This window comes from Coffea arabica, chromosome 9e (assembly GCF_036785885.1).
Source record: "Coffea arabica cultivar ET-39 chromosome 9e, Coffea Arabica ET-39 HiFi, whole genome shotgun sequence".
Lineage (NCBI taxonomy): Eukaryota > Viridiplantae > Streptophyta > Magnoliopsida > Gentianales > Rubiaceae > Coffea > Coffea arabica.
This window is the reverse complement of record NC_092327.1, coordinates 2083144-2098840: the sequence shown is the minus strand read 5'-3', so window position 1 is coordinate 2098840 and position 15697 is coordinate 2083144. Positions and strand designations below refer to the sequence as shown.

At 35.6% G+C, this 15697-nt stretch overlaps 1 non-coding gene across 1 annotated transcript; it reads left to right on the top strand.

Moving 5' to 3' along the window:
• The first annotated feature begins 15288 nt into the window (after window positions 1–15288).
• On the top strand, window positions 15289–15395 carry LOC113710807 (small nucleolar RNA R71). The gene has a single exon (XR_003452987.1). It is a non-coding gene; the product is annotated as a small nucleolar RNA R71 (small nucleolar RNA).
• Window positions 15396–15697: the final 302 nt, after the last annotated feature.

The following is a 15697-nucleotide window of genomic DNA, read 5'->3' as shown; positions in this document are numbered from 1 at the left end:
AACGCACTACTAGGCTTATTTCAAATTAGCCCGCGTATTTTTCTGACACAAATCCAATCATGTCAGTTGTCACTATTTCAAAATAATTAAACAATTACGGATTTAATGCCCTAATTGACAATAGGTTACTAAATCAATTCACTATCTGGATCCAAGATAATCAATCAATTTAACAACCAATAGCACTGCAATCGGAGAATATGCAAATACCAATAAATAAGAGGAAAGATAAAATTACATCGATCTCACAATTTTTAGACGAACCAAAGCATCCGTTGTTTCTTGACTAGAAAAGGGAATTTAGTTCATCCCTAATGCGAAAGACCCATGCGAGAATTCAGAAATAATATTCAAGGACATCGTCTTGATCCAGTAGATTCAATTGCGATGGAATAAGGATGAAAAGCGAAACTATAGAGAGTGATTCATTGTTTTGTTTCGTCTGCACTTTTTCTACATATACGGAAGAAGAAAAGCAACTAAAGGACGAAAAAGGAAAAGTCAAAGAAAGCAACCCAAAGTAGTGCTTGTTCTTTGCGCCTATTTCCTATCTAATTCCTATCTAAAAAGCCCCCTATTTTGCGGCAGCCACCGAGGAAGTAAAAAGGGAAGCTTCACATCTTTTCTCCTTTTCGCTTCCTTCGGGAATCACCAAAAAGGGAAGAGTTCCCCTTTTTTCGAAAAATGCCCCTGTGTTGACTGCTACTTGAACTCCTTTCCTGATGACTGTCAAATTGGCACTTGTTATGGTATTTTCGTTCTACTCCCTGTAATAAATGTAAATTACCAAAAGTGAATAGAATCTGACAATTAATCCACATTGCGTCAGGTAATAGGAAAATTAATTATAAATGAAATGATAAAATTGCAACCTATCAGATCTTTGCAAAACATATAAACTACCAACCCTGCAAGCTTTCATTACAACGAGAGCACCTTTAGAAACCTACGTAATGCCATTTTCAACTGTGTATTTGCACTCAAGAGCCTCTAGGTGCCCAAAGAGATGAGATTCTTTTTCAAATCAGGAATATGTCTAATATTAGTGAGCGTCCTCATAATACCATCGTGCATTTTAATTCAAATTGTACCCTTACCAAAAACATCACAAGCGACATTATTGCCCATCAAAACAATTCCACCATTATAAGATTCATAAGTGGAAAATAAATTTCTATTGAAACACATGTGATAAGAGCACCCCGAATCTAAAATCCATTCATTTTTAGACTTTGTCCTATCATCAGTCACAAAGAAAATATTGTCTTCATTCTCATCAGCTGCAGCACCAGTTTTGGCAGATTCAATATTTTTCTCACCAGGTTTCCTCTTTTGTTTCAATCTCTTTCTCAATTTGAAATAATTTGCCTTAATGTGTCCAATTTTATGACAATAATTGCACTCCATATTTCTATGTCTGGATTTAGATCTAGATTTAAATGTACTACTGTCAAATTCTCTTCTCTTAATTTTGCCCCTAACAACTTGACCTCCACTAAATTTCTTAGTAATATCCCTGTCTATCTGCTTCTTAGATTTTAATGTAGATTTAATTTCTCGATACGAAATTATTTCTTTTCATAAATCATAGTATCGCGAAAATGTTTAAAAGATTGGGGAAGGGAACACAAAAGTAACAGGGTCTGATCCTCATCATGAATTTTCGAATCTATATTCTCCAAATCCATAATAATGAAATCAAATTTATCAAGATGTGAGAGTACAGATGTACCTTCAATCATGCGAAGCATATATAGACTTTGTTTTAAATAAATTCGATTTTCAACTGTTTTCTTCATATACAAGGCCTTAAGTTTGTCCCACATGGAATTTGCCGAAGTCTCAGTGGCTACCTCCCGCAAAACCTCGTTAGAAAGATTAAAATAATACTGGATCTTATCTTCTTATCCATCTCAGCAAAGTTTGCATCTGTCAAACTCTCTGGCTTTTTTTCAATTTTCTGTATCACTAGATCAACTCCATCTTAAACCAAAATGGCTTTCATCTTGAACTGCCACATCCCGAAGTTGACATTCCTATCGAATTTCTCAACGACAGTCTTTGTTATTGTCATTGTTGTCACAAAATTTAAAGCCTGCGAAGAAGCTCTGATACCAGTTTGTTAGGTCTGGCCCCAGAAAATTGATGAAAGGATTTTTGGCAACCCCAAAAGACAAATATAAAAACAGAAATAAATAAAATAAGTACACAAGAATTTACGTGGTTCGGTCAAATTGACCTACGTCCACGGGCGGAGGAGGAACAATATTTTACTATGAAGAAGAGAATACAAAAATGCTTCAGGAAAGTGTTCCTAGGCACAAAATACCTAATACTAAAACTACAAGAGAGTCCAAAAATATTTAACTAAACAAAAGATTTAAAGATCCAAAGGCCCAAATAGCCCACTAATGCTCTCTTGGTTTAGTGCACTTAACCCTATCACAGGCCCACTATATTTATAGGCAATTAAGGGAAAGGTTACCTTATACAAAAGCCGATGTGGGACAATGTCACATTCACATTTATCATCCAAAGCAGATTGTTACAGGCCGTATTTCTTTTAATCACAGCATTGAATGATAGAGCAACATTTCTATTTGTGTGCATGGATATGGATTGAAACTAAGATAAGAACATTTGTGTGAATTTTGAATAATTGATGAAATCAAGGTTTTTGTTTGTTTGTCACAATCTTGGTTCAAAGACTTTGGAAAACCAATGTACGTGTCTAATAAATATCATAGGAAATCGTGAGTTATACGAATAGATGGAGTACATGAAAAGGAGAATGGTTTGTGGGGTGGATTTGTAAGTTTAATTCTCTTGAACCTTTTATATATATGTATATACACACACACATACATACGATACGTTAAAAGGGATTTTATTGAATAGAACATGAATGTACACAAGTACAAAGAAATCTGCTCCACAAAAGTACTACTACAACCAATTAAACTATATAATAGTACTGCTACAATGAACTAAACTCCGATTATACTATCAACGTTTAAGGAAAATCTCTTGGGGAAAATCCCAACTAAGGTAAAATAACCAGTTTTCTCTTCTACTCGATACATTCTTCCATTCTACCACATAGCTATGAATCTCCTTTAGCACTTTGCGTACAATAGCTTCAGCATCAGAGATTTTATATTGGAACACCCAATAATTTCTCTCCTTCTATTTATAATATAGAGCTGCTCCTAGTGCCAACTACTTTACTGTGTTTACAAAGCATTTTTCTTCCAATGACAACTGAGCTATTCAACTTCAGTATTTCATTCATAAGTCCCTCGATATTGCAAGCAGCATTACTGTATTCTTGACCAAATATAAGCTGTATACTCACATGAAAAAAGAGATGATTCCAAGATTCATTTCCAGTATAGCATAATACACATTTTATTTTAGTCATAATGCCCCATTTAACCAACTTGTCTTTTGTGCTTAATCTGTTCTTGAACAACAACCACGAGATAAATGAATGTTTTGGAATATATTTTTCGAAACACACAAGATGATGCCGATAGACCTCAGTAGTGAAATGATTCAACACTTCATTCGGAAATTTGACAGAGAACAAACCTAATTTACTGGGCAGCCATTTCACTATATTTGACATTTCCTCACTTAATGACTATCCAGAAGGAAGAAATTGTGCAAAATCATCTATTTCAGCTGTTCTCCTCCTACCAGTACGTAGGGATCTTTCACTCTCCATTTTCAATGATAGAAGAAACCTTAGCCTATAGCGTACTTCCAAACTGTTGCACCATATTAGGCCCATAAGCTGTCAACAATGGCCTTCTATGGCACCAATTATCATACTAGAGATAAGTATTTTCTCCACTTTTGATCACTGAGACAATAAAAGGCTGTATAATATGTCTGATCTAAAGAGTTTACGCCAAACCCAAGAGCAAGATTGAGGTAATGAAATAGACTAGAAACATTTATTTTTGAGTTTCATAGTGTGAACCCAAGCAATCCAAAGAAAATCCTTTTTAAGTGCTATGTGCCAGATATGCTTAAACAATAAAGCCTTACTCCAATTAGTCAAATTAGGTAGTCCTAACCCTCCTTGTTTAATAGGTTTTCTCATTTCATTCCAACATACTTTGATCCCATTCTTGATAGAATCTACTCCTTTCCATAAGAATGCAGTAAGCATAGCTTCAATCCTCTTAATGACTGCTCGTGGTAATAGGAATACGGTACTCCAATAGAGCTGAACACTAAGCAACACTGACTTCACCAATAGCAATCAACCACGTAAATCAATAGTTTATTACTACACCCTTTTATTTTCCTCTTTTATCTTCTCCATGATAGGGGAGCAATCCTTGAAGGATAGTTTGGTACTTATATTTTTATTTGGCTTGTAACTTCAAATTTAATAGTCTGTATAGTGTAATAGTGTTAAGTCATAAATGTGGTATCGAGAAAATGGATTCAAGTGCCGTTTATTTTGTGTAGAACTAGCCACTGATGGCTATATGTGAACTAATCGTTTGTGATTTAACATAGAAAATTAGACGTCTTCAAATTTTACTGAAAAGCGACCTTGTTATTTAACTTACAACACGCTAATAATTTAAGTTATGGCTTATTAAACTCAAAGCCCATAATGTATTAGTGGAGCTGCTAAATACTGTTGGAGAATCTTCACAGTAGTTATAAGTTATTGCGTTTTCCAAAATTAGAGGTTCTAGGTTCTAGTTTTCCTGCCATTTCCCTACTTCTTAAATCCAATCCTTCCCCTAGTTAATTTTTTTTTTTTTTTAAAAATAAGCTTGTTGACTAGTAGTTGGTTATTGTGTTTATTCACTAAAGCCATGGATTAGCGAATGGGTATGTCTCATTTGAAGAGATATGGTTATGTCTCTAAATAAAACCAACCATATTAGTTGTCAGGAATATGAAATCTGCATAATCATTTTCAGGCCAATATTTTTCTAATTTCCTCCACAAAAATAAGACAAATTTGTCAAACTCTTAAGTACTTAGTGCATTAATTTCATTAGTGCAAAATGCAGTCAATCACTAAGTTTTGTTGTGTACTAGAAGTTGTTTTGTGACTCTTTTACACACCAAAGTAGTAGGGGTAAATTAAAGTTGAGGGAAATTGGTATTGTAACGCGTCTTGGAGCAATCTTCCAGTCCATTTGGACGATCGCTGGCTGGAGTTGTCAATGAAGATAGAACTTCAAACCCTCTAGTAGGGAAACGCCACACCCTCCATGTTAAGCCATTAATAAAATTGCCTAAATATCGCAAATAATGCTTCCTCTGCCAGAGAACCCCGGATTACCTAAAGAAAATAATCCACGTTAAGTTTAAAACGAGAGGCCTGGAAACAGTGCCATGAAATTGGAACTGGTATCTGAACTTCCCTTTGATGTTATTCCATGTATGCAACCTTTATGCCTGAAACTTTGGTTCATAAAGACAGATTCCACGCTCTTCAAATCGTCCAACATATGAGGCACGGTAAAATCCATAACAGTTTCCTTTCCTTTACCTCAAGTAAGAAACTTATTTTTTGAGGTATATCAAATGAGGTTCGATTTTGGAGAAAAATATAGATATGATCATTAGGCAACCAACATACGGATGTAAATAGTATAACACTAATAACTTTAGTCATGCATCATGAAATCGAACTACATGATTGAAAATAAAAGTACACGACTTTTATCTTTAAAAAGTGATTATGTAGTCTTACTTATCTATTTGTTAAACCATTTATACAAATTTATGAAAATCTATGCACAAAAACATTTTGTAGATGGCAGTATGCACTATTTATCATGTACGACTAATGGAAACATTAAAGCTGCAACATGCTTTGGGTACCTGTACTCTTAACCACCATTATAAATCTTGCAATTCACTTTTTCCTACATATTGCTATTGTAACCTTGCCAATATTCCTATGAAACCTTTGGGGGGAGGGGGGTTGGATTTGTAAGACAAATTGAAAGGAATTGCAACAAAAAAAAACACTTTTATCTTGATTTTTGAGCAACAATAACTGAAACTTCTTATAGTTCTAACAAACTCTACATAAGCTTGAAACCGATGGTAGTTGTTGCACAGTGCTGAAACAATTTTATGTATATTTCCTTTGTTTCTTTTTGGATATTATCTCCGAAGGAGATCCTAATTCATCTAAAGCATTAGCTAGAAACTAGACATGTTATATAATACCAGCATGAAACTAACAATGAGCATAGGCTATAAGTAATTTGAACTAGTAATTTACAGGGCATTTGCTAATTGAAGTTCCTTATTCTTTTCTTTATGTAGTTTGCTTCATGCAACTCATCTCGACCAAGAAAGAAGACATAAAACTGTGTAAGCAAACTCAAAGAAATTGTAAGAAAACATATAAGCAACTAGCTTGAATAACTACTTTTCGCAATCTTAATTCTCGCTCAAGCTCACAAGCTGGGAAGAAATTTGAAGACAACAATAAAAATCTGGAATCTTATTCATTACATATCAAATGGACTCAGGAGTCCCCCAAACACTTCAGTAGGCAAAGTTCTTTGGCCCTAAATGAGTCAAAGAAAGAAACATGTCCCCCCCGGTGAAGTGTTCTGAGGGAACTCTAGAGGACATTTGATGCTTTGTTAATTCATCCTATGCTTTTGATAAGCTTCGATGCTGCTATTTATAGAGCTTCTTTCTTGATGATTTGTATATGTGATCAGTGCATTGATAGCATTTTATTTTTTTTGAAATGCTTTTCATTCTATAAGCTAAGTAAGCCCTCATCTTGTACCTAAATGAACCTAGTCGTGATATGGGGCCAAATGAAAAGAATGCTAAACGGTAGAGCTTGAGTGGTCACCTTTCTTCAATCTTTTCTTTTGCATTCAGTGCTTCCTATTTATTCACTTTGATCTATCATTTTCAACTTGATGCTGCCATTGCTACCTTATTTGTACTTTTGGACATATTTTAAAAAATCTAACATTCTTCCCGTACATATGTGTGCCTATAGCCTAGCCATTACCCCAAAAAATAAAGTAATCTAATTAATTACTATAAAGCTAAATCTAGTTTTGAATGCTTCTGAGCTTTTAACTACAATATTGCTTTTAATCTTAGCGGTTTGATGTTACAATTCGAAGATAGAAAGGGATACGAGTGGAGGCAGAGTAGATTATATTGGATCGGTATCTACTGCTTTAGACATCTATGGTAGATAATATTCTCATTTTTTCATCTGCTATATAATTCTGACCAGGTTCAAGCTTCTTCAGAATCTGGAAATTGGGTTAGAAAAAGATTCTGTACGGGGTGCGTGACGGGTTTTTACTTTAAGTGCAAGTTTAATTCCGAATTTACACCCGTTGGACTGCAAGTATACAGGTCGCAATTGTAGTACGAGATGTGTATCGGGTCGATCCCACGAGGAGCAATTTAAAACAATTATTAGATACTAATTTACTCTATTATTTAGACTCACAATTAATTTGAGCAGAAACTTCAGAATTAAATTCAACTACAAGAGTTCTTAACTAGAAAATTGCAATATCTCAAGGGGAGTAGAATTCACTAAATATTAAGATCTAGGGATGTAGATTCCACTTATGACACAAAAGATCTAAAATGAATTAATTCAACACTTGTTACTGCTCTTGTTTAACCAAGGATTCATTTCCAGAAATACCAAAATCACATTCTCATGATAATAATGGGTTAAAACAGATTAGTTTGTCCTAATCTCTTGGTAAATACTAAATCTGTTCTTATTCACACATGAAATGCAGATTTCATCCACTTGAATGTATTTCTATTCTCATGAATATACAACTCAAGTTCTACTTGTGTCATTCCATTATTTTTACCATTTCTCAATGAATAAAAATAACTATAAACCTGCTATTGGTGATCAAGCAACAACAAGTAATCCAACATACACAAGTAGATAAGTTAATACAAGACATAACAAGAATGAATAACAATCACTTCATATCATTTGGCCATAAGCTTCATCTACTCCCTAGATAAAGAAAATTAGCTACTCATGAATGATAAAACACTCATAACTTCATTAATGTAAATCATCATGAATTACAAATACAAACAGAGTAAAGAAAGTCTTAGCCAAGATATGGTGAAGCCTTCCAAAAATCTCCTTTGTCTTGAACTTAGATGATTACAAGATGAAATCCCAATTGCCCCTTGCAAGTCCTAGGTAGAGAGAATATGTTTTTCTGTAAGAAGCTAAGCTACGAATCGATGTCCAGACCTCCCTCAATGTCTCTGCATAAAAACTACACTCAAAGGCTTATTTTTCCAAGTCAAATTCCAACTTTTGATTCCCCAAATCTAACTTTGTTATAATTGTCAATAACCAATGTTTTTGACTTGAAAATAAGCCACCTTTCTTGCCCTTTTGACTTCTGAAGCATGTGCACCGAATTCCCTTTTATCTTATAGCTGGAAAGTGGTATGAACACAAGAGAATTGGCTGAGTCAAATTGCAGAATTTCGGCTATAAAACGCGCCTACACAAAACGCGGCATAAACTCGCGTTTTGTCTACTCGCGTTTTCACTCTGGCCTTATTTCACCTGCGATTTTCTCCATGATAAAGGCCAAACTAGCTTTTGTCCAAAACACAAAAGTTGTAGCCCTTTGAGTTAGATTTCCAATGCTTCAAGAATCATCCAAATCGGAGCTTTGTAGCCTGAGATATGATCGAAATACTGTCACCTGTTCAAACCTCTGTTTTAACTTCCGACCACAGAATGCAGCTTCTGTATTCCAACGTTTTGCCCATGAAGATGGTAGAAATGGATTTCGATGTCTTCATACGAATTGTAGGTCTCTTTCTTAGCTTTAAAATGGTATAAATATCACCTCAATCCGATAAGTGTAGCTCCAGATATGGTCAAAATACTGAAGAGTGTCAAAACTGACTTGTATTGCATTTCCTTACTTGAACGTTTTTCACTTCATTCTTCTTGTTGCCACTTGAATTCATCACCAAATCTCTATTTTTTACCTCATTTGACATCCTTTGGTGATTGAATCATCATTCCTGCATAAAAATGAAGTTTTTACCATTAAAATCAATAGAAATGCAATATTATCCACTTTTACCAAAAATATATAATTTTACCAAAAACCTCTTTATTTTATTTATAAAACTAAATAATCAACTCAAAATTAACTAATAAAATGCACTTAAAAATACGTAAAATAAACTCTTATCAAATACCCCCACACTTGAATCATTGCTTGTCCTCAAGCAATATAAAATTCTAACCATCAATGATCCAAAAAAATTGAAAATAAACATATGTAGTATTTCAACTCCATTTCCTTGAATCAAGGTAAATAACCCTTATGTGATCTTTCCATTAAGTTCAAGTACTCATAATATCAAGCAAAGAAGAGTCAAGTATACCATAATTTTACCAATTCAACTCAACTTCTTATTTTTATCCAATTTCGCAAGCAAGCAACTCCTATAGTCAATAAAGATGCTAACTAATCTCATGATCAACTTCTTATTTTTCTTAAAGAGGGATTTAATTTACTTTTTATTTATTTATTTATTTATTATTATTATTTTTTTATATATTTTAAGGGTTAAATATTACTTAAGTTGTGAAAAATGCCTTTTGACGCGAAAATCAACATTTTTAGATGCAGATCCCCGGTTACTCAACATTTCACATACTCAAGTTGCTTTGCATACTCTTAATTCAAGTACCTTTTTACGCAAATGTCGACATTTATAGATGCCAACCCCCGGTTACTCGGTATGAGAATCATTGGAGTAGAATAACCCTTTTTTTTTTAATATATATATATATAATAAAATTCCCTCTAAGAGTAATCATGAGAAGAGTATGACACTTATTAACCATATTAATTTCTTATCTTATAAAATTAGATAAAAAAGAAGAATTTTCATCAAATATACAAAATGTAGGCATAATTTTCTCCACTTTACTAGATATACTTTCCTATAGATGTAAAAATTATAATCACATAAAAATCATTTCCAAATTTCATGAGAAAAGAAGTATCAAAACCGCATATATTTATTTCAAAAGGATAAGTGACAAAATTTTATTTATTTGTTATAGTTAATAACATATATATGTATAAGGTTTTGGAAAAATTTTGACAGAGTCTCCCCTTAAAAGTGGACTAAAACTCCCTGCCAGCAACCACAAGAAACATAATTTAAGCACAAGAATTATATCAAAAACAACTAAAATCACAAGTACCACACATATTTCTCCCCCCCCACACTTAAATTACACATTGTCCTCAATGTGTAGGGAAGGAAATAAACAAAAGTAGAAAAGAAAAGAAAGAAGTACTCCCCAAGTCAATGGCTGAGATCCTTATCAGCCACTAATCACGAACCACTGTCAAAATACAAGTACCTACCACATAGAAAACAGAAAAATAAAATGAAGTTAAACATCTTAAGTTCCACAAGTTAAGATAATTAGGCAAGCAAGTTCATCAACTAAAGATAGCTTCTGCAGTGTGCCAAGTCAGTCATCCCCCTCGGCATCATCGTCATCCTCTGCATCACGATTGGGCGGTGGATGAATGCCCAAATGATCTTCAATTCGGCTTAGACGATTCCTAACGTCAGCGAACTGGAATGCAAAGTCCTCCATATGGTCAAAAAGTCGCTGCCAATTAGTTTGTGGTGGAGGAGGAGGTGGTGCTGCAGTAGAAGGTCCAGCTTCATCCCGACCATGTCTAGCCTTTTGTCTCTGCTCCTGAACAGGGCGTGGAATGTCTCCCGTGCCAATACCAAGGCGGCGAAGAGTAGTGATAGTCATCTCAGCACGTGGTGGAACATACTCCCGCCACATGCCTTCCAAGGGAACCTCAAAACGGGGGAAGATGAAAGTCAGTAGACGAGGAAATGAAAGTTTGAAGGAAGTTGTCTTACGCCTCGCCGTAGACCTAATGTGGCTGATGATGATGTTAGGCAATGAAATCCGAGCATATGGAGATGTTCGGTTATGGAACATGTAATCCAAGAAGTAGATATCGCTCTTGCGGACCTCCGTGTGCCCCGTCTTCTTTGGGATGACATTGTGAGCCATCATGTAAATGATAAGACGATGACGAGGTTCGAATACATTCGCCAATATAGTCTCCTTTCTGGTAGAGCGAAAAGGTTGGTACTCGAGACCAAACCTAACCATGGCCAATGAGGGATCCCACCTCCTATTCGGGGGAACAAACTCCTTCTTCAAGTCTACTGGACGTCCGTCATCCATACACCCCAAAATAGCAGCCAAATTTTGCCGTGACAAGGTGATTCGTCTTCCACGCACCCAGGACTCAACTATTTCTCCACTATGGCGCGCCTTACTTTCAATGTTGGCGTAAAACTCGCGCACCAACTCTGGGTAGTAATGGTTTGGAAGGGTGAGAATCGGAGCCCATCCTAGCTGAGCAAAAGCTTCTGAGATGTTGTACATCATCTCAACTGGTGGACTGACGTGCATCTCAAACAAAAACTCCAAATTAGCACGCGCCTCATGCCACTCCTGATTCCTGCGAGTGTTGAACCTAGCACTGTCAAATACCGATTTTTCCGCTCCACGGGAGGTGCCCTCACCAGGTCGACGGTTAACTGGTGGAGGAGAAGGTGAATTCTCCTCTTCAGTCACCTCCATCTCTTCATTAACCTCCCTCTCCTCACTACTAGAGGATGAAAGTACCGCTCTTCTTCCCCTTGGCATAGTACCTAAAAAATATTTCAATTATCCACATGTACTACAACTCATTATGTAGCAACAAAAATTCAGCATTAATCCAAATAACCTCAAATACAATTGCTCAAGTTCTAATCATTCAATGATCGTACAAGACATATTTTCTGCCTAAAGTTGCCCAAAATCACCAAATTACACAAGATATGTATCAATTATAATTTAATTAGTGAAAATAGGAACAATTATGATTATAACTATTTAGAATTAACAATAATAATATGCTTTTAGCTATAATCATGTTTAGGCAAAAATTAAACTAATTAACTCACCAAATCAACCAAATTACTCACTATACACAATGCACATGCTTAAACATCATCAACTAACCATTTTTAACCATAATTTAACATCACCAATGGCTCGAAAACATCCTAGTTCCTTTTTCCAATTTCATCTAAATATAGCAATTGTGAATTTTAAAGTACTTGAAAACCAATAAATTGCTACATTTAAACATTTAAACATGCTTAAACAATCATAATAATCATGAATAAAATCAAAAATAGCCATGAACCTCATCAAATTTTCGAAATTAAAAGATGTCAGATAGCTCAGGATAAAAAATATGAACTTCTAAAATCAAAAGATTTGATGAAGAAACTTACCTCAATCACGTAGAAAGATGTTTGGTGATGCTAAAAATGCAAAAAGCCCTATGAAACAACCTCCAATTGACCTCCAATTGAAGAAATTAGAGTTTAAGAACCCTAACCTTCAATCCCTCAAAAACCTGATTTTAGGTGTTTTTCTTGGATTTTAATCGGTTAAAAAGGGTGTATAAAGCTCAAAAGGTGTTGGGGTGATGATTTCTAGCAAGATTATGGAGTATAAATGAAGATTTGTGAGTTGGGTAGAAGAGAAGAAGGAAAAACGCGGCTGGAAAAATTGAGAAGCGAGGAAAAAAAAATGAAGCTGAAATCGCGTTTCTGAAGGCTATATTCAGACACATAAAACGCGACTAAAAACGCGCCTTCAACTCGCGTTTTTCAAGTCGCGTTTCCTGCACAAATCTTGCAGGACTGAAAACGCGACTGTGTTGGAAAACGCGACCTCGAGTCGCGTTTCAGAAGTCGCGTTTTTTAGTCTTGATCCAGGCTTGAAAACGCGACTTCCATTAAAACGCGACCGCGTTTTTAAGGCGCGTTTTCTTTTCTGCAGGCGCAGAATTGAAAACGCGACTTTTAGTCGCGTTTTCTGCTTCGATTTTTAGCAGAATTTCAACTTTTGAAAAATTACAAAAGGTACCCCAATGACTCAAAATGCATCATAGATCATTTGTTTGCCAATTTTAATGACTGGAACAAATGTAAAACATTAAAAACATGCATTTTACCCCTTTATAATGAATCAAAAACACCTTTAACGCAAATCGAGGGGTTGAGTTGTTTGATCAAAGTTCACCTTTTTTGTACTCAATTGGTCATCCTTGCCTTCAATTGCCAACCCTACATTACAAAAACAACAATTTAGCTAAAACATTGATTCAAACCACAAAATCACACCAAGTTAACAAATATAACCTAAATATTGGGTTGCCTCCCAATTAGCGCTTTTGTTTATAGTCGTTGGCTCGACTGAAAAAAGTTGAATCACTTTAGAGCATTAGAGAGCGATTTTGTCCCCATGGGTCGAAACTCCCGAACCAATCCACCATGTGGTGAACCATGCATTGATCTTCATAGTCCAATTTCCTCAAATGCCAAGGAGGAATATTAGACTTGTCATAGAGAGGCTCAACTTCACCTTGGAGTGGATTTTGCTTGTCTTTTCTGAATTGGCTCAACTTTTCACCATTTTCTTCATGGAATGGAGAATTTATTAAGCCAACTTCCAACCTTATCTTCTCCTCCTTTGTTCCTACACCATGAAAGTTAGTACCAAGGACATTTATAAATTTAACTTCTTCGGTCCTTTCTTGGTTAACCTTTTCATCATATGGCATATTAGACACAAGAGCAGTAGGCTCTATACTCCCTTCTTTATTATCCAAATTGAATTCCAATTCCTCACCATTAACCCGTAATATAAGCTTACCTTTTTCTACATCAATCATAGTTCGTGCAGTGGCTAAAAACGGTCGTCCTAGAATAATTGGCATTCTCACATCTTCTTCAATATCTAAGACAACAAAATCCACAGGTATTATAGATTGTCTTACCTTTATTAGCACATTTTCCAAAATACCCATGGGACGTGTGATTGACCGATCCGCCAATTGCAATGTAATATTGGTAGCTTTTAGCTCTTGAAGTCCCAATCTCCGGGCAACCGATAACGGCATAAGTGACACACTTGCACCTAAATCACATAAAGCATTAGAAAAATGCAATTGACCAATAGTGCAAGGAATAGAAAAACTTCCCGGATCTTTCAATTTAGGAGGGAGTTTATTCTTAATCAATGCACTACACTCTTCCGTTAATGCTATCATCTCATTATCTACAATTTTCCTCTTCTTTGACATGATGTCTTTCAAGAAACGTGCATAAGAGGGAATTTGTGTTAGAGCATCAATGAAAGGAATGTTAATGTGCAATTGTTTAAACATTTTGAAGAACTTTTCAAACTCCCGATCATGTCCATCTTTCTTCAATCTGTGAGGAAAAGGTATCACATTAGAATTTAATTTGGGATGAAGTGCATCAATATCAATGATAACATGATCATTTTGACTTTCTTGCTCCCCTTCAATTGCTTGCTTCTTGTCTTTTTCACCACCTGAATTTTCAAAATCGAATCCCTCAACCGTTTTACCGCTTCTAAGAATGATTGCATTGACATGCTCTCTCGGATTCACTTCGGTTTTACTTGGTAATTCACCAGGGTTTCTATTGTTGATCACATTGGCAATTTGACCAATTTGAACCTCCAAGTTTCTGTACATCCCAGCTAATTGGTCCAACCGCCCCTCAACTCGCTCGAATCTATCCGAAGTCACCTTAGCAAGTTTTTCCACCGCGATCTCCCAACTTGGTTTAGTTTCAGCCTGTGGTTGCCTTGGTTGAAATCCCGACGGATTGGTTGGCCTTTGTTGATTGCCTTGATCTTTCCATCCAAAGTTTGGATGATTTCTCCACCCCGGATTGTAAGTATTCGAGTAGGGATTATTTGGAGCATTTCGGTTGTAATTATTGACAAATTGTACCTGCTCAGAATCAACACACTCATTAATATCATGTTCACCTCCACAGAAAGAGCAACAAGCTACGTGTGCATTAGATGAACTTGGACCAACTCCACCTTGTCTACTCAATAACTTCATCACGTTATTCATTTGGGCACTCAACATATTGAGAGTGTCCATTTCGATCATACCTGCGTGACGTCTCGTATTACCTCTTTCATTGGCCCATTGGTAGTTATTTACGGCCATTTCTTCTATCAAATTCTGAGCTTCTTGGGGTGATTTACCCATTAAAGCTCCACCTGCGGCTGCATCAATAATAGTTTTAGTGGAGAAAGATAAACCATTATAAAAGGTTTGTATGATTAACCATTCCGGCAGTCCATGGTGTGGACATTTCCGAAGCAAATCTCTAAACCTTTCCCATGCCTCATATAATGATTCTCCCTCCAATTGACTAAAACTAGTGATATCCATTCTAAGCTTAGCAGTCTTTCCTGGTGGAAAATACTTATTCAAAAATGCCCTTGATAAATCATCCCATGTGGTAAAAGTGTTAGGAGCATGAGAGTGTAACCACATTTTTGCCTTATCTCTTAATGAAAATGGGAACAACCGTAACCTTATAGCATCATCACTAACTCCATTCATTTTAATTGTATCACATATTTCTAAGAATGTAGCTAAGTGTGAGTTAGGATCTTCTACAGCATTACCTCCAAATTGAGATTGTTGAACCATTTGGATAAGTGATGGCTTAATCTCAAAGTTGTTAGCATTTACCGTAG